The sequence below is a fragment of the Ascaphus truei genome, chromosome 14 (assembly GCF_040206685.1).
Source record: "Ascaphus truei isolate aAscTru1 chromosome 14, aAscTru1.hap1, whole genome shotgun sequence".
NCBI lineage: Eukaryota > Metazoa > Chordata > Amphibia > Anura > Ascaphidae > Ascaphus > Ascaphus truei.
The window spans coordinates 21717373-21736263 of NC_134496.1; the positions used below are offsets into that span (position 1 = coordinate 21717373).

Below are 18891 nucleotides of genomic sequence, written 5' to 3' on the forward strand. Positions count from 1 at the left end.
GAAACAGTTACAGACCAGATTAAAATGTGAGACGGCTTTAGTTTTGAAAGAATTTAAGACTGGTGGTGGATGTGAGAGTCTCCGGTAGATTGTTCCAGTTTTGGGGTGCACGGTAAGAGAAGGAGGAGTGGCCGGATAATTTGTTGAACTTTGGGACCATGAACAGTCTTTTGGAGTCTGAGCTCAGATAAGTGCTGCGTGTGGTAGGGGTGAGGAGCTTGTTCCCATGTTACCTCTGAGGGTTCCATACATCCTGATAATTACATTAGGTATATACAAGATGAGATACAAGTATTATAATGGAATATAGAACACATTTACTTTACCTGGTATTTTTGTGTGTGTTAAAGGTAATTTAATAGTTTTAATGTATAAAGAACCATAATAAGATTAACAAACCAGTTGAATTTTGTCTCTTTGTTCCATAATCTATAATTATTAGGTTGATGCATGTGAACCACGATGAGGCAGAACTGCAAGCAGGATATCAGAGGAGAAGCTCAGTAAAAGCATATTCCTTTAACAAGAAGAAGACAACAACATCCATCAAATCTAATAAGAATTATTTAGTGCAAATATAATGCTTTAATGAACAAGATATTAATGCTTAGGAGTAGTTATCTGTTTTTGTTATCATTGCAAAATACTTTATTCAAATATTTAAATGTAATATATAATATTCGGTGTAGCGGTTAAACAGATGGGTTTATGCAAGCAGAAAAAAAGTCATAGTAAATTATCGATGTACTTTAGAACAATTTGGTGTGCATGAGAGCGTGCCGGTCACACAATGATTGGATGCATCTGAAGGACATGCAGGGGTCATTTACTTTATCCAATTGTTACAGGATATTTGGGTAAAAGTCAGGTAGTATTGCAAACGTGTTTGGCCATGCCAACTTCTACAAATGTTTTCCAACATCTTACAGTCAGAAAATAAGACGTCCTCCACTGGATTTGTGTGAAGAATATTCCAAGATTGATTTCCAGAATATTTTATATACATGATATTATAATCATTATATTCAAGGGCATTATTATGTATGAATTTAAGTGTTTATATATAACCTTTCACATTCAATATCTAACATGTACTTGGTTCATCTCTGCTTGCCATAACATTCTGTTCAATCATTTCCTTGATTTAATTTCATTATCCTTATAGACAGTGTTCGACAAACCTATACATTTGCTCGCCCCGGGCGAGAGGATTTAACCCCCGGGCGAGTAAATATTGGCCCAAGCAGCACACGTTTGGTACTAGGTGGCGAGTAGATTTTTTTGTGTGACGAGTAGATTTTTTGGTGATTTGTCAACCACTGCTTATAGATTCATGTTATGCTATCAACCAATGCATACTAGACACTTCCACCATGTTAATGTTGTTTTTATTCGTGTTTTGTTCAACTTATTATAGCCTTAAGCTACACTTGTTTTTATATCAGTTCACATTGTGTTAAGTACTATTCCTCTTGCATGCCAGTTGCAGGAAGCTCCCGATCCCACGGCTCACTGGGGGACGAGTTCTCGGCGAGGCTTCTCATTGGTGGCTTTCTCAGCCAATGGGATGGTCTCTCTGACCAACTCGCGTGAGTTTTGGCTCCGTGACGTCATCGCCGGGGGCGGAGGATTCAGCATGTAACAGGTATGCATGCAGACGCGAATTCGCTTTTTGATAAAGGGACGCAGGTCCCGAAACGCGTCAAAGTGACCATGTACTTTTGTTTGACCACTCAATAAAGCGTTTTTATTCATAACTGGTTACAGCCCCCTCCTTCTCTTCGGGGGTGCTCCGCCAAGGCCCCCTCTGGGACCATCCTTCCCTCTGCTATGCTGGACGTGATGCACCCATTCAACAAGGACAGAGCTGTGCTGTAAGAGGGAAATCTCGGTATCATGGACTGATATGGTATGTACATTTTGGTTTTGCTGGGGCTTGTTTGGGACCTTTATGGTATATATGGAGATCTGAGCCAGCCACACAGCATTACCAGTACTCATATACCACTGCATTCATTGCTAATTTGAGTCTCCCATAGCACTTATCATTGTTCTCATATACCTTGTTCAAGACTTATACTACATTATATATACCTATCCCTGGGACAGCTGAGACCCGATTTTGGGAGAATATCCCTCACCCACCATGTGTGAAGAATAGTGTTGGCTTATTGAAGGTTGGACGTCCTACTTTGGACCTTCAGAAGCACATTGCTTATCAACCCATGGCCAAGATATTGTTCCTATCGGCATGACAGCTGCTCGAGCGCTGGACACAAAATGCGTCTTCTTCTAGGATCAAGGCGCACATTCACTAAACAGCACCAGAAGACATGAAAGGAATCTAAAGAACGGGTTAAATAGGTTAAATGGCACCTTGGTGAATGAAATAAGACAAGTATAAGTGTTTTCAAATATTATTGGAATCTTTTAACTCTTCCATTGTAATCCTGTTTTGAAGGGGTTTTTACAATCATTATCTAATGTCTTTTGGTAACAAAACAGTTTGCCGGTTATTCAAAACGAACTGTGAATTGCTGTTTTCTCTTTTGTCTGCTTGTGTGGCAATTAGGATTCATTAGTCAAATCATTAGTCAAACAGATAAACGCAGTGAGTTGCTGATAAGCTTCAACAGACCCTGAGAAAAAGGAAATATATTTATTTTTAATAGTATTCAAATGCCTAAAACTGTTAATTGTTTCAAGGGTGATTGGATCTTTAAACTACAGTTTAAAATCTTTTTACCCGCTAGATGGGAACGCCATTGTAAAGCGATGATCATTGGAATGTCAGAGCTGCAGGCTATCAACGCAGATCTTAATTAGCAAAATAATGGCACTTAGTTAAAATGTGCTTATTCCTAGTCCCAATCAATACCTAATGTTCCCAGAATTGTTTTGGTCCTGAATTTAGGCTACATCAAGAGACTGTGCGAGGATACATTCCCCTGTGCCTTGTTTAGTACGACGTTTCACAAAACGAAGCTGCTGAGAGCTGGTCCGTGCTCAGCTTTAAAAGCCTATTTTTGTTGAAAAGAAAACAAGCCCATCTTAAAACTGCAATATTATAAATCAACACGAGTATGGGCAGCACAAGGGACATTATACTAAACAAAGCACAGTGACTCTAACCGCTTGAAAATGACAAACAATGCTGCAGCGAAGGATAATAATAATAGCATGTTAGTTTTACGTAGCACTTTACAGATACATTTTGCAGCACAGCCCCTGCCCTGTGGAGCTTACAATCTATGTTGTTGGTGCCTGAGGCACAGGGAGATAAGGTGACTGGCCCGAGGTCACACGAACCTGACACCGGGAATTGAGCCAGGTTCCCCTCAGTGCCAGTCAGTGTCTTTACTCACTGAGCTGCTCTTTATCCTGTGTTTGATGGGATAATCCGCTGAGGGTGATTGCTGTGTGACAGCGGCGGTGCTGCGAATCCATAGCACGGTGTCACATATCTGGAAAAGATACTTTAAAATGTTGCTGATAACCTATAAATGATTAAAGTGCAATGCGCACAATTTTGTCCAAACAATGATTCTGCTACTCAAACATAATTTCTTGCTAGCAATTCCTAAAAAAACAATAAAACAATACAAAACCGCTTCCCTGTGCAATATGCAGAGAAAGCGCTTCCCTATACAATATGCAGAGAAACCGCTTCCCTATGCAATATGCAGAGAAACCGCTTTCCTATGCAATATGCAGAGGAACCGCTTCCCTATGCAATATGCAGAGAAACTGCTTCCTTATGCAATATGCAGAGGAACCGCTTCCCTATGCAATATGCAGAGAAACTGCTTCCTTATGCAATATGCAGAGAAACCGATTCCCTATGCAATATGCAGAGAAACCGCTTCCTTATGCAATATGCAGAGAAACCGATTCCCTATGTAATATGTAGAGAAACTGCTTTCCTTATGCAATATGCAGAGAAACCGATTCCCTATGTAATATGTAGAGAAACCGCTTCCTTATGCAATATGCAGAGAAACCGCTTCCCTATGTAATATGTAGAGAAACCGCTTCCTTATGCAATATGCAGAGAAACCGCTTCCCTATGTAATATGTAGAGAAACCGCTTCCTTATGCAATATGCAGAGAAATTGCTTCCCTATGTAATATGTAGAGAAACCGCTTCCGTATGCAATATGCAGAGAAATTGCTTCCCTATGTAATATGTAGAGAAACCGCTTCCGTATGCAATATACAGAGAAATCGCTTCCCTAGGGCGAGCACTCGTAGAAACTACCTGTATAGTTCTTTCATATTTGGCGCCAAAATGACCGGTGATCACGGAGACGCCAAACTCCCAGGTGTGACTGCAGAGAGGGAGCTTGAACAGCGGAGCCTGAGCCAATGACAGGAGGTGGCTGCTCTGTGGGGCTGCGAGATTGTCCCATTGGAATGAATAAACCGTAGAGACACTACCACCGTACCAGGCGGACGCGCCGACCGAGGAAACTGCGGTCCGTGCAGCAGATCCCCAGGGTAAAGCTATGGTCCCTGGAGCGATTGCTTTCACACACAGCGGGAAACTGACTGCGGCAGCAGCCCAGGCGGACACAGTGATACTACTCTACAAAAATAACGCTAAGATCCGGATGACCTACTGTAAGCAGAGGTGACGCACCTATTTCTCCTGGTGAGCAATCATCGCCTATATAGAAGAACTCACCAGAAAGGTAAAAATCACCCTTTCCTACACGAATCACCTAAAGGGTGTCACATGTAAAATTATAACGGATTCAATCATGGAGGATCATATTACTACAATGATCTCATCCCATCAGCATTAATAAGAGAGGTTATTAATCTTCTTTTCAATTTTAGACGGTCTTTTACTATCCATCAGGCTCAAGAGCAAAGTATCCAGTAATAATCCAAACCACAAGGATTCCATGGGAAAATATTGGAACTCACCACTTCTGTATTTTGTAGAATAATTTCTCTATGTGGACATACTGTTTTTCCAGTTTCAGTATCTCAATGAGTTTTTCTGGACTTTAGTTGCGTACAAGACATCATTTTTTTCAACTGTTCTCAGGTCAATTGATTAAGCTTAATCAAGGTTCTGGTGTACACAATTGTGTTAGATATTTTGATATAATATATATTCTACTACATTTTTATTTTGTTAACATTTTTATGCAAAATTTAGGATTTCATATGCGTTGTCCTCAGGAACCTCGGTTGACCTAATTTGCTTGGAAGCACCCCGTTACATCTTTAGGTTCAGGCGCCAGGGTATGACATTATATTTAGTAGACCCATCACAGGGATGGCTAGTAAAATGGCGGGGCTCGGTGCAGGACAGTGGTGCGGGGCCTCTTACCTTCTCCTGCGCGATTTCTTTCTGTCAGTGTACCTATTCATGGCGCTGTGACTGCAAATGGCATCACATTGTCATGACAACGCAACGCTATTTGACGTTGCGGCTCAATGAGGAGGGTTACTGACAGCACGAGATCACACAGGAGAAGGTGAGAGAGTTACAGAGACCCCCTCGACAGTCCGGTTAATGGTTGTGGGGAAGAGCGCGGGGCCTCTGTAACTGCGGGGCTTGTGCTGGGGCTGATAGCATCGGTCTTCAAAGTCCACAGGGAGCATGGGAAGAAGTCAACAAAAGAAGAAAATATCTAAGTGTAGGTGTCTCAGTAATTTGGATGTGTGCATCGCCACCACGCCGGCACTGCTTGTACTGTATATCCTACTCAAACTCCACCCTCCAGCTCATATTCTGCCCTAGTGTGAGTTCACCAGTCTGCTTGGAGGATAGGTTAAAGGTGCACTCCAACTCAACATCAACTTTGTGCTAAACACACCGTATGAAAGAAAGGCCAATTACACATGCTGGCCTCATATCTTCCCCCAAAATTCCAATTTTACAGAGAAAAAAATCTTTTAGTTTTAAAGATTGCTGCTTAGTCAGTGAGAACTTCTGGTTATTTCCTTATCCAGTCTCATAGGATTTATTCACTTGAATAGCCGTAAACGTTTAATAATCGCTATAGTTACCTTCATTAATGAAACCCCTATGTATGAATATCCCAAAATTTACATGTCGCAGCAACTGAAACATATTTTATTCTATCTGTTCATACACATTTCATAAGAATGAAGCTTGCTAATTAGATTTCATGCGTTTGACAGACCTGTAGCAACGTGCCTACAGTCCATCTTTTCCCTTACTAATTACCTAGCAATGTATGAATTAATTGCAAAGGGGAAGAAATTAGCTCACCAGAGGCAAACATGAATATATCCCATTATTATGTGACCATTAGCTAACACTTTCCTATTTAGAGCTGTGCCAACCTTGCGCATGATCCCACGTCGAAGAACCATGCAAAATTGGCCATTTTTGGGTTGGAAAGAAAGGTGGCGCAGAGTTCACAGACAATTAACCAAGCGTCAAATCAATGTGCATTGCAATTTCATTTAATATGCCCGTAAGGGCAGTTACAATGTGGGATTCATTACCCATGGAGACTGTGATGGCAGATGCAATAGATTTGTTCAAAAAAAGTTGGGCATCTTTTTAGAAAGGAAAGGTATACAGGGATATACCAAATAAGTATACATGGGAAGGGAGTAATCTGATTGCCAATTCTTGGAGTAAGGAAGGAAAGTATTTTTCCCCTTAAGAGATATCATAACTATTTGAGCTGCGCCCCCCCCCTGCCTGCTGCTGTCCATGCTCGCGCCCCTTACCTGGTTTGCCGGCGTCAAATGACATAACGTCACGTGACCCTGCAGCGTCATTTGATGCCGCGTCGCCATGGCAATGGGCGTCAAATGATGCTGCAGGGTCATGTGACGTTACGTCACATGACCCCACGGCATCATTTGACGTTACGTTGCTATGGAAACGCGTCAACACCAAGCCTCTGAATCCAGTAAGTGAAGTTGCAGGCGCCTCACGCGATCCCTCGGCATTTAATTTAAATACCTTAGGGAAGAGCACGGGGCCTCTGCAATGCCACCCCCCCCCCAAAAAAAATGTTGCACCCCCCCTGTTTGCGCACCCCTGCTCTGGATCAATATACTGTAAGTACAAATATAGATTAAAGTATCTGTCGTCTAAATTTAGCATAGGTTGACCTTGATGGACACGTCTTTTTTCCAAGATCTATTATGTAACTATGTAACTATGCTAATTTGCTATATTCCCTAAAATCGCTAATTTTGCTTGAAGGTGAGACTGTATAGCACCCACACCATAGTATGCATACTGTATGGTGATATGTAGTTGAAAACATACTAATTTGGTGACATTATTAGTGCTCTGAGGCATGGCGAAATGTTCCACAAAGAATCGAATTTGGGGGGGAAATGGTCCAAATTTTGTGACTGCGTTTTGAACAGTTCCTCGGAACTTTATTTCCATCGCTCTTCATAAGAAATCCCGCATATTGCTCATATATGCAATGAGTTAAAACTCACCACACATGCAAGTTACCAAAGGCACCAAGAGATGCAGAAGAGAAATAGCTTGAGCCAAGTACAGTAACTCTTGATAATCAATGATTGAGCAAGACCAATATCAGACAGAGTATAAAGAACTGAATGTGCTGGGTTCATGATTGCTGTTTAAACCCTGATTAGATTGTAAACTCACAGTAATAATTAATAGTTGACTTGTGATCAATATTTATCAATAATACAATCCAACATTTGGTATGTTCATAAAATTAAAATGCACCTTGCAATGCTTCTCTAAATGTACAGTGTAATAGAAACAGGAAGCTTAAACATAAGATGTTCATTGTTAACACTAATGCTTACATGCTGTTATTACAGTAGATGGGTTTTTAACTAAGGGTGGACACTTATAAAAAAAATAATGGTGTTTTGATTCTGGTTATACCAAAACCCAATCTGTTTCGGATTTTAAAAAAAAACCATGGAACAAACAACTTGTTTTTTTTTACATTTGTTAATTTTATCAGTTAATTTTTTTTAAATAATAATTAAAAACCAATGTAAAAAATGAGAAATTCTTGGGTTTTGTCTCGTCATTCATTTGTTTTAAAAAATGAGTTTTGAAGTTCGATCCAATGTCGGATTTTCAAACTGTTTGAATCAGTGCTCGAATCATCATAATCTGTAGTTATAACATACATACTGTACTTACAGTAATAATTTTATCACTTAGATTGTAAGCTCTTCGGGGCAGGGACTTATTTTCCTATTGTTTTATGTCTGAAGCACTTATTCCCATTATGTTATAATATTATGTTATGTGTATTACTGCTGTGACGTGCTATGTACCTGGATGGCGCTATATAAATAAAGATATACACACATCTATACTGTCCTTTTCTACTGAAAAGACATCATCGTGGGTACACTTCAACATGCTTCAATTTAAGGAAATAAAATAAATGACAATAAAGCATTTATACTGTAGCTCTATAAAAACCACTTGCAAACTATTTACAGAAGCTGCAAGTGCCAAATTCATATGAATAGGACATTTAAATATTATATTATTAGTTCTGATGATAAAACTTAATTGGAAATTCTATTCCTATAAAAAAAAAAAAAGTGGTGGGCATGCATTCAAATATCCTCATTAAAAGTTTACACCAACAGATGGCAATGATTTGGATCACATATACCCTACTAAAATAGGAATATCAAAACAATACTAAAAGACCTACATTATTCTAATTTCGTTTCATATTCTTAGATACGGAATTTCTGTTGCCATTTTTATTGCATCTTGACATTGATTGTTTACTCCCACTACACACGCATGAATTAATCATTCATTCCCACATAGTATCTCATAGATATATGTTGTGGCAGAGGTGTAAACTTTTAGTACAATAATAAGTCAGGGACCCTACAGTACAGCACATGCCAAGATGTTCCAAGATATATATTTTATAGGGTAGGCCTTTTCTCTTGGGATTCGGTTTTGGTTCTAGAAGCAGCGAATTTCACATGGAAATGAAGCGGAGCACAGCTGTGAAAGTTTTTGGTTCTAGAAGTTGTTCGTATTTGGGTGTTGGATGTGGTTTTGGTTCTGGTTTTGGCAAAAACTTGAGTTGTTTGGGTTTTCTTTATGGTTGTGGATGCTTTCAAAATAATGGAAGAAAAAACTGAAAATAAGCAGGATAATGCTAATATAGCATGTAAATATGTAAATAAGTATACAATTATATATATAAAAAAAAACAAGTAGGAAGCAAAAATAGTATGACAAACTCTTACAATAATCAAAAAAAGATATGTTAACGAAACATTGAGAGACGAGCATTTGGGCTGGTGTCCTGGTTTTGCTTTGATCTTTTTTAGGGTTTCAGTTCCAAAAACCCTAATGACTTTGTATTTGGTATTGAGGGGTGGGTGGTCCCTCTAGTCCTGGGCCCTGGGAAATCTGTTGGCAGCCCTAGCCCACGTGCTACCTAATAGGCCACTGTTGGTGCCGGCAGAATGTTAGAGCTCCTGCGGGAGTATGGAGATGGTGCCGGCAGAATGTTAGAGCTCCTGCGGGAGTATGGAGATGGTGCCGGCAGAATGTTAGAGCTCATGCGGGAGTATGGAGATGGTGCCGGCAGAATGTTAGAGCTCCTGCGGGAGTATGGAGATGGTGCCGGCAGAATGTTAGAGCTCATGCGGGAGTATGGAGATGGTGATAACGCTCTAACCTCTTATTTGAACACAAGAACATTTTCAAGAAGAAAGTTCTTTTAAAAATCCTAAGTCACCAGGTACGATTTTACCAGGTGAAAATATCAACAGAAATTGCAAACCCACATCTCCCAGGATAGAGGGGATAAATAACACAAATAGGTGGTTATTGTATGTTGCCCTGGTAAGAAATAGGGCTATAGTTCTATCCTCCTCCTGGTATAAGCCCTGGTAAGAGCAGGCTGCCAGGAGTTATCATGGGTTTCCCCCCACTTCAAGCGCTGCCCTGAATGGTGGAGGTAGGTCACCTGACCCTGTGTCAAGGCAAGAGACACAGGGGTGGTGCCTGCTGATATCATAAAGAGCAGCGCACTTCCTATTTAGTCTGTTCTGGAGTTCAGTTGCAGAGGACTCTGTGACTAAGTGATAGTTAGTGAGCTGGAGGTGACAGTTGGAGAAAGAGGAGCAGCCTCTGAGTAGAGCTGCTAGGATTATAGTTAGTGAGGTGGACCAATGCCTCTCACCCTGCTTAGGCTGTGAGGGAAGAGTTAGCCCCACCCTGGGTGCCCTTGATCCAGGGTGGTGGCAGGGGGAAGAGACCATCCTGAAGGAGAGCGATCAGAGTGGAGTGGACACCCTGTACCTGTCTGCTGTTACTGCTGCTGTTCTTGCTGCTATTACTGCTGCTGTGAATAAAGACCTGCTGCTTTTAAAGAAAGACAACCCGTGTGAGACTGGAATCTCTCATCCCTGTGTGGGAACTCTCTATAAGGATTCCACCCCGCATTCCTGGGGCTTACTAAAGAGGGAGGCTCTGCACCACTGAATGAATACGAAGGCATCCACCCCAGAAACCTATTCTGTCATCCTCCATACCATCGCGGGAGACTCAGGCCCTCCTGTTGCCAGCATGTACGCACCACATACAGTCATGTAGCCAGACCCTAGTACAGAGTAGGGGGGCCGATCTGCGATTGGCCCGGGGTCGATGGGTTACATGTATTTTACAACAGTACACATTTGCAAAACCATCCTGGACATAGTTAATAAACACACAGATTCCCAACAAGCTCTGAGAAACTCCAAACATTACCACTTAATATATATATATATATATATATATATATATGCATATATGTGTTAAAAGGAGTGCTAGTGGGCATGGCTAAGAGTTAAACTAAATTACCCCTTTTCAAGAGAATATATAGGTATTGCACTGTGTATTTTTGTCACATTGGAAGTAGCTTTGGGCATCTTTGTTTGTTTTTAGTTGTATACATTTAGCCACGCCCACTAGCACTCCTTTTGACACTTATATGCATATATATATATATATATATATATATATATATATATATATATATATATATATATATATATATTAAGTGGTAATGTTTGGGGTTTCTCAGAGCTTGTTGGGAATCTGTGTTTTTATTAACTATGTGCAGCTGGTCTCAGTGGCCCCTCCCCCCCAAGATTTAACTTGTCCCCCCCTACTTTCCAAGATGGCAGGTAAGTTTCATTTTGCCAGGTTACGACAGATCCAATGCGTTCATTCTTCCTGTAATTATACAGGTGTAGCCCCGGTCTTATTTTGCCTTCAGAGACCCCCTCTGTAGCGTGCCGAGCGATCGTGGGTGCCGCCGGAGGCAGCAACGGACCCGCCGGCACAACGCAAAGGTGGGGGCCGGAACAGGGAGCGCTCCGAGTCCCCGGAGTCTCTGCCGCGTACCCAGCTAGCGGGGGCCGCCATGGCAGGTTGCACGAGCGTGCGCGTTGGTCACGCAGGCGCAGTAAGGGTAGAGCTAAAGAGGTCCTGAGTAGACTACAATTCCAAGCAGCCTCTGGGGATTGCCCTTTCACCCACATCACGTGCAGCCAGCCAGCAAATAGGGTTTTGCAGCTTCTCCTGTGGAGGAAGGCTACAATGTTGCGGGGACCACGTTTAGCAGTTGGAGCTGGGAGCAGGAAGGAGAAGGAAGGGTGTAGGGAGCGAGTGGCTCCTACACCAGGAAAGGTAGTTCCCCAGATCCCAGGCAGGAACCCAATCCCCACCACGGCAGGGGGTAAGTACTGAGGGACGGCCCCTAGGTTAGGGACCCTGCCCTTAGGTGTGAGTGTGCAGTCTTGTCAGTATCACGGCTGGCAGTGCTGTGAGCGCTGACAAGTAGGCACAGCGTGTGTGTGCAGTGTAGCTGCAGGTATCCGTGTGAGTGCAGTGGGTTGCTGCAGGTACGGTGTGAGTGCAGTGGGTTGCTGCAGGTACGGTGTGAGTGCAGTGGGTTGCTGCAGGTACCGGTTGAGTGCAGTGCGGTTGAGTGTAGTGCGGTTGCTGCAGGTACTGTGTGAGTGCAGTGTGTTTAGTGCAGGTGTGCGGCTGAGTTAGTCAGAGGGGACCCGGGTGGTGAAGGGAGAGGTAGAGTGGGTGCAGGGGGTCAGTGACCCACCTGCATAGGACAGGCTACCCCATAGACCCCTAGGAGTGTTCCCTGAAGTCACCAAAGGTTGCGGTACTGCAGGGACGGCCATAGTGGTAGCGAGCATCACCCTTACTGTGTAGACAGCTAGGGACAAAGGGACGAGCGTGCGGAGCAGGCTTGCTGGCGAGTCGTCTGGGACCAGACGGCTGGACATTGAGACCCAGGAGGCAGACCGCTAATTCATCTGACCCTTTGCGAAGAGGTACCGGTCACCGCCGTGACCGGAAGGTACTATAACAACAAGTGCACCAACACCGGTCAACAGGCGCTGATCCCGCCTTAGGCTAAACTCTTTAGGAACACTGAGCGAGTGGTTAAAGAACTGAGCCTATAGGGGATCCTGGGTAAGTGGAGGCGCTGCGCTAAGTATATGTATAAGTGTTACCCCAGGCTCCCAGCTAGCGGAGGCTCAGATCTCCTGGAGCCGCAGGTGTCGTACAGTAACCAGTAGTTCCTTTGGGAGGGTTCAGAAAAAGGGCTACACAGGTAAATAAGAATTTTAACCCAGGTGAGTGTTAGGACCTGCTTCGGTCATGCCTTGTAAGTGGCAGCAGGCTTAAGACGCTTTGGCTAAAGGGTTAAAGTAAATGACCCTTTTTCAAGAGAATATATAGGTATTGCACTGTGATTTTTGTCACATTGTAAGTAGCTTTGGGCATCTTTCTTTGTTTTTTCTTCCATCCTGGACATACTGCTGAAATAGCCATTTTTTGTCATACCTGTATAAAGGGACCGCCTTTTCTTCCCAGACACAGTCCAGGTGTGGACATATTTGTCATGTAATATTTTAAAGTATATGATTTCATAAGGGTTGATCAAGCTTTATCCAGTTATAAAGGTTTGCATGTAATATACTTCCCTACATGGAAGTTTTATTTCTATTTTCGTATGTATTTTAATAAATGTTTTTTGTTTTAAATTCAAGTTACTGCTTATTGTAAAAAAAACAATACAGACCGGCGCCTTAAAGTCCAAATGGGAGATATAAAGTTCAATTGATGATTGGAATGATCAATGAATGTAGATCTGGTCCAGTGGACAGCAGGTTCCTCGGTATCAGAGGTATTGGGACATGCAGGAGAGACAAGAAGATAAGATCATAGTGCAACACTGTATGATAATAACAAAAATCACATAGACTTAAACAAACAGACACACACAACACTGAACAACACTAAACAATAGGCTGACTAATATGAAGATGGTTTAATGAACACAATAAAAATGCAGATAACTGGTGACGAGCAGGTCAAGGATCCAGTGTGTAAAAACTGGAATCCTACTTACAGCAGGTCCCTAGGATATGCGCAGGTGAGGATAGTCTGAGTGTCCGACAGGCGGTGTTGGTAGACGCGTGCCACGTGTGAGTGCCTGCAGGGGCTGCCTAGGTTAGCTGCCAAAGATGGCGCCGCTTCCTTCTACTCCACGTGGCGTCCTTCGTTGGCGCCCGGAAGTGCGTCACAGCGGGCGGGACGGGACACCAGATATCACTTGCCGATACCAACTCCTGAACACTGCGGCTCCAGGGACTGTTTGAATGATCTGCTCCTCTACCAGTGCTGCTATTAAATGATTTCTCAATGGCCCAACGCGTTTCGTGCGCTTATTCTGAATACCTGGTACACCACAGCACTTCAAGATTTCATCAATAATATGCGCCAAAGTGTCTTTTTCTTTCAAGCACTTTTTGTGGAGGTGTGAGAACCTCCACTTCACTTGGGCAGCAAACGAATTCACATTTTAGCGCCTTGATTTTTCTTTGGGAGTATGGATGTGTTTATAGGTACAGGCCTGTTGGTTCGCAAAGAATGGCGGCAGATGTGTACATTGCAAAGGATACTGAAGTGTTGTGGAGTCTACCCACAGCTTTAGGACCACAGTTTACATGGGTGCCCCCATTTCTCAGAAGAAAGAGAGAGAGGAGAGAGGAGAGAGAGGAGAGAGGAGAGAGATATTGGTAACTTGAAATCCCTGAGACAGAAGCAGAAGGAAGAAACGAAATGAAGTTATGAGATATGTATTATCACAATCTGTGATGCACAGAAAAATATTTGTAATCATGTAACCTTGAAAATGATCCAACAACGACTTGTACATTGCATACTAAACAATGTATTTGCAACATGGTGATAACTGTTTTTTTTTTCTTCTTTTGTCCATTATCAACATTAACATTATTATATGTGTTGGCACGGTGTCCTGTGCAACGCGGAATTTTATCTCTAGCAACTAAATTACAGGACCACAAAGGACTTCATTGAAGTATCGAAATATGGTGTATTCTGCAAATTATTGTGAATGGTTTCCAGCGAGTTTGCCCCCACAAAAAAAGAAATCGTGAAGAACCTGTGCAGTCGACAAAGTGGCAATATGGGTGCTGAGGCTTCTGCCAGTGTATCTTATATATAACTACTTCCCACTGCTGGATTCTATGGTACAGAATGGAGGATGGTGGCGTCTTTCTGTTGGAATTTTGGTTGTCTCCTAAATAACCCAACACGCATTGCAATTAGAGGAAGAGGTCAGATTAAGAATGTTTCAGTCAGGGGCTTCATCCTGAACTAAGACAAAGGTAAATTGCCTTGTCAATTAGCAGTAGTAAAAGAAATGGCAAAACATTAGTCAATCTGGTTATCTACACTGTGGCTAATTAAGATAAATTGGAATACACTTGTGACTTCTTTGAGATCAGAGATGCACTGGTCAGTTTCCTTGTTGATCTGCACTAAATGCTGCAATACCAATACTCTTAGCAGCAGAAACTCTTTTATGTGCAGATAAGTGCAATGTAAGCCAGGAAACAACATCTGCTGACAGTGAACAGGAAGATGCTGCCCTGGATTTAAAATAAGATTGTCTTAAAGAATTGCATTCTCTCTCCTACTAAATACAGCTCAGCCCCGTTATAACGCGATCCGTTACAACGCGAATCCGCTTATAACGCGATGCAAGCGTGGCTCCCAGTTTCCGTATTTATGAATACTTTCCAACATGATTATTGGTATCTTAAATACTTTATTGTGCAATGCATACAATTGTACATTATTTGTAACGCGATCCGCTTATAGCGCGATGTGATTCTTTGGACCCCAAGCACAGCGTTATAAGGAGGTTGAGCTGTATACTCTGAAGGGATTTTATTTTTAGATACAATATGGATACTTTCTCCTCATTAAAGGATCTCAGTGAAATATATGCAAAGTTCTCTAGATGGCAAGCTCTTGGGGGCAGGCCCTTCATTACCTACTGTATCTGTTTCAAATAAGCCATAATAATCATATTAAAGTCCCAATGATTATGGAAGCAAAGAATTGTTATGGAGCATTCGAGAATTCAAGTTAGCCTGTAAATGAGCATCACACGAGTATTTATTCACATGCTTTTCTCCAGTCCACAAGGTCAGGTTTTAGGATATCACTGCTTCAGCCCAGGTGGCTCAATCAGTGGCGCAGTCAAAGACTGCACCACCTGTGCTGAAGCAGGGATAGCCTGAACACCTGACCTGTTGGTAGCCCTTGAGGCCTTCTTCACACAATCCAAGGGGAGCAAGGAAAAGAACAACAAAAGACAATATTATAAGTGCGATGTACAAGTTTCTGTCTCTTAAAACTAATGAGAGCCGTGGCTCATATAGAGCGCCTACGCACAGCGTGTGAATTATAAAAGCGTGGCTCCAAATCAGTGGCACATTCTTGGCTTCAGGGTGTTTCAGGAGAGATGCCAGGGCATTGGTCTTCTCTGTCGTCTGTTGTATACATATGCCGCGCTCAATAGCACTCCTTTTTGACACTTATATACATATATATTTTGCGGGGGCTCAGGGGTTCCCAAAAAGAGCTTGCTGGGGTTTTGTGTTTTGAGATGCCTCTCAATGCAGGAAAGAAAATACAGAAAAAGAAGAAAACTTCCACAGCGCCAGTCAATACGTTAATATATTTATATAGTTAAAAGTAATGAAATCGCAATTTTAAAAAGGCAAATATCACATAAATAGTGACGTCGTGAGATGAACTGCTCACCGCCTCTGCCGTGACGCTGCTCGTCTGGGGAATCACCCCCAGCTGGTAGCTTCCTCACTGGTATCGATCCCAGGCTCCGCTACGTCACTTCCGGTCTTTAGTCGCGTCACATCTGGTATCGATCCACAGCTTAGGAACGCGTCTGTGAGTGTCCTGCCAGCAACTTGCTCCCACTCAAGGCGTTTCACCAATGATTAGGCTTCATCTGGAGTGATACCTGCCTTTTAAAAGCGTTGCAGACCTGTGTGAGACATGCAAATGTGCTCACAAGTGGTACTTTTATTTGCCATCATATCTCACAAACATACTCCTTTTGTCATGAAAACTGCATGCAAATAAGTCTTAGAAGCGAATATTTTGCATATATAAATGAGAACTTTCATTTGCGTCACTACGCGTTTCACACAGTTTCTGCCACTTTTAGCCAAGCACTAAATCATAATACCGATTTGTACACTACGCTTCATTAGGAACAGAATAAACAAGAGCGCTGAAACTTAGAATAAGCTATCACTTTATATTCATAAATCCGCTTTTTCACAGTAATTTCCCTCTATGTAAAGACCACAGATAAACATACTGTAATCAAAGTGCTATTTTTATGCTTATGAAAATTCTTGTCTATCCTCGACCTGCAGTTCTATACAATTATTACATTAATGGAAAGTTTTTTTCCAGGTGGTAATAAGCTTCTGAGGAGTATCTATGTGTTTATTGACCATCTCTTAACTGGGAGGATTTTTCATGATACAATATCTGATTTATAAATGGTAGATATAGTGTACGTTCGTTATGGGGCAATACTTAAAAAGGCAAACCAAGTATGTTTAAAAAAAAATAATAATAATTTTTTACCCAGGATTGGCGCTGGGGGTCTCTGGATCTGAACCCCATTAATTTCAGCTATGGGGACCCCCTGCCTCCAGAGATACTTACTTTTGTAGTAGGTGCCGGTAGGTGCTCGGCTAGCAGGGATCACGTAATGGCTGCTGCCCCAACAGGAAGCTGTGACATCATCAGGTGCGGCTTCCTATTGGCCCATGTTACACGGGAGCTTTAAACTTTAAAGCCCAGCAAGCTCAGCTGGAGCGGCTACATGTACCTACTTCGGAGGTAAGTATCTCCAGAAGCAGCGGGTCCCCGTAGCTGAAATTAATGGGGTTCAGCTCCGAAGACCCCTCGCTTCAATCCTGGGTAAAAAGAAAGAAAAATACATGTTTGGATTGCTCCTTTAAGCAACAAGAACTGCAGAAGTGCAAAACACAGCACAGCCATTAAAGAAGCCTCTGGAAAGCTGTCTTTGTTGCATCGTGACATTTTAGTGTATTCCGAAAATAGTTCTGAACTCTCTTTTGTTAAAAAAAAAAAAAAAAAAGTGTACACATAAGTGCCATTTAATTTTCTATGGGTTCCTTCATTTTTTTTGTCACTTCGTTTTTCAACAGAAAATTATATTGACTTTCAAGGAAGAAAATCAATAGAGTGCTGCAAACTACTTTCCTCTCTCACGCATGAGAAATACAAAGAAAGAAATCCTTTCCCTGATATTGTGGTACAGCTGCTGTTTTCAGGATTTTCTCTTGGAATCCATTATTCTATTTATTATGTTGCGCAGGAAGCTTCCCATTGATTTGGTTTCTTTGAATCTATTTATTACCGGGGTTGTGTGTTTTGATGTCAGCAGAAGGAAAATACTGGTTGATTATCATTGAAGTGTTTTCCAGGAGTGCATTAAACATCTATTTAACTTATACACCATGGGTGGACAACTCCTGTCCTCAAGGGCCACCAACAGGTCAGGTTTTCCGGATATCCCTGCTTCAGCACTGGTGGCTCAAAAGTATGTTCACGCATGCTTTATTAATATTATTACTTTGAAATGAAAATACAACTTTAAAGCAGTAAAAAAAGGTTATGAGCAAAGAACTTGCTTTTCTTTTGTAAATAAAAGGGAATTGGGTTTCTTCACAAAGGATGAAGAGGTGTCAACAATAGTAGAGCAACAAAAATTGGAACCTATTTAATTGAGCTATGGGGATTGCGCCACTGAGAGCTACTGAAATGTAAGAGCTCAATACAGACTGTAAGGCGTCGGACATAGTGCAAGCTCACGCCTGTCGTCTTAGCTATCTGTGGTCTCGGATGGAGAGGCGACGGGGAGGCATGGCCGTGACATCACCAGGCACGTTTGCCCTCATTGGCTCAAACGCTCACGTGATGCGGTGCTCGCGCGAAAAAACAATAATTTTTTTTGTCTGTTCAAAATCTGCGCAGTATGAGCGGCCTGATTGAATTAATGTTTTTGATAGTGCCGCGCGCGCAGTCACACGCACTATGGCTGCAGCCCAAGAAGGGTGGGTCGCCGTGTTGGTCCTTTCCTCCATGAAGTAACAAAGGAGGGAGAGTGAGGAGGGGGTATGATACCTTTTATTGGACTAACAAGTAGTTGATACGTTACAAGCTTTCCAACCTCTCAGAGTCAGGGTCAGCCTGATGGAGCTTGTAACATATCAACAACTTGTTGGTCCAATATAAGGTATCATAACCCTCCTATGTTACTACAATACAGACTCGTGCATTAGAAGTGTCAAAGTTGGAGATCACATGCTTACGTCAGGTTCAACCTAATTAAATGCACGTGTGGGACCAGAAGATTGGACTGGTAAGGAAGACATTTAATGAGCAAGGTTAGGAGCACTCACGATACTGCACTCCTACTACAGCTGCATACAGAATATCAAGTA

General features: G+C 42.2%; 1 long non-coding RNA gene across 1 annotated transcript in view; it reads right to left on the bottom strand.

Annotated features, from left to right (window-relative positions):
• LOC142465383 (uncharacterized) overlaps positions 1 to 18891 on the bottom strand; it is a 151137-nt gene that overhangs the window by 18626 nt on the left and 113620 nt on the right. The window contains exons 2-3 of the long non-coding RNA XR_012787861.1: positions 16148 to 16388; positions 400 to 517 (exon numbers count right to left, since the gene is read on the bottom strand). This is a non-coding gene — a long non-coding RNA (uncharacterized LOC142465383). The remainder of the gene's footprint in view (positions 1 to 399; positions 518 to 16147; positions 16389 to 18891) is intronic.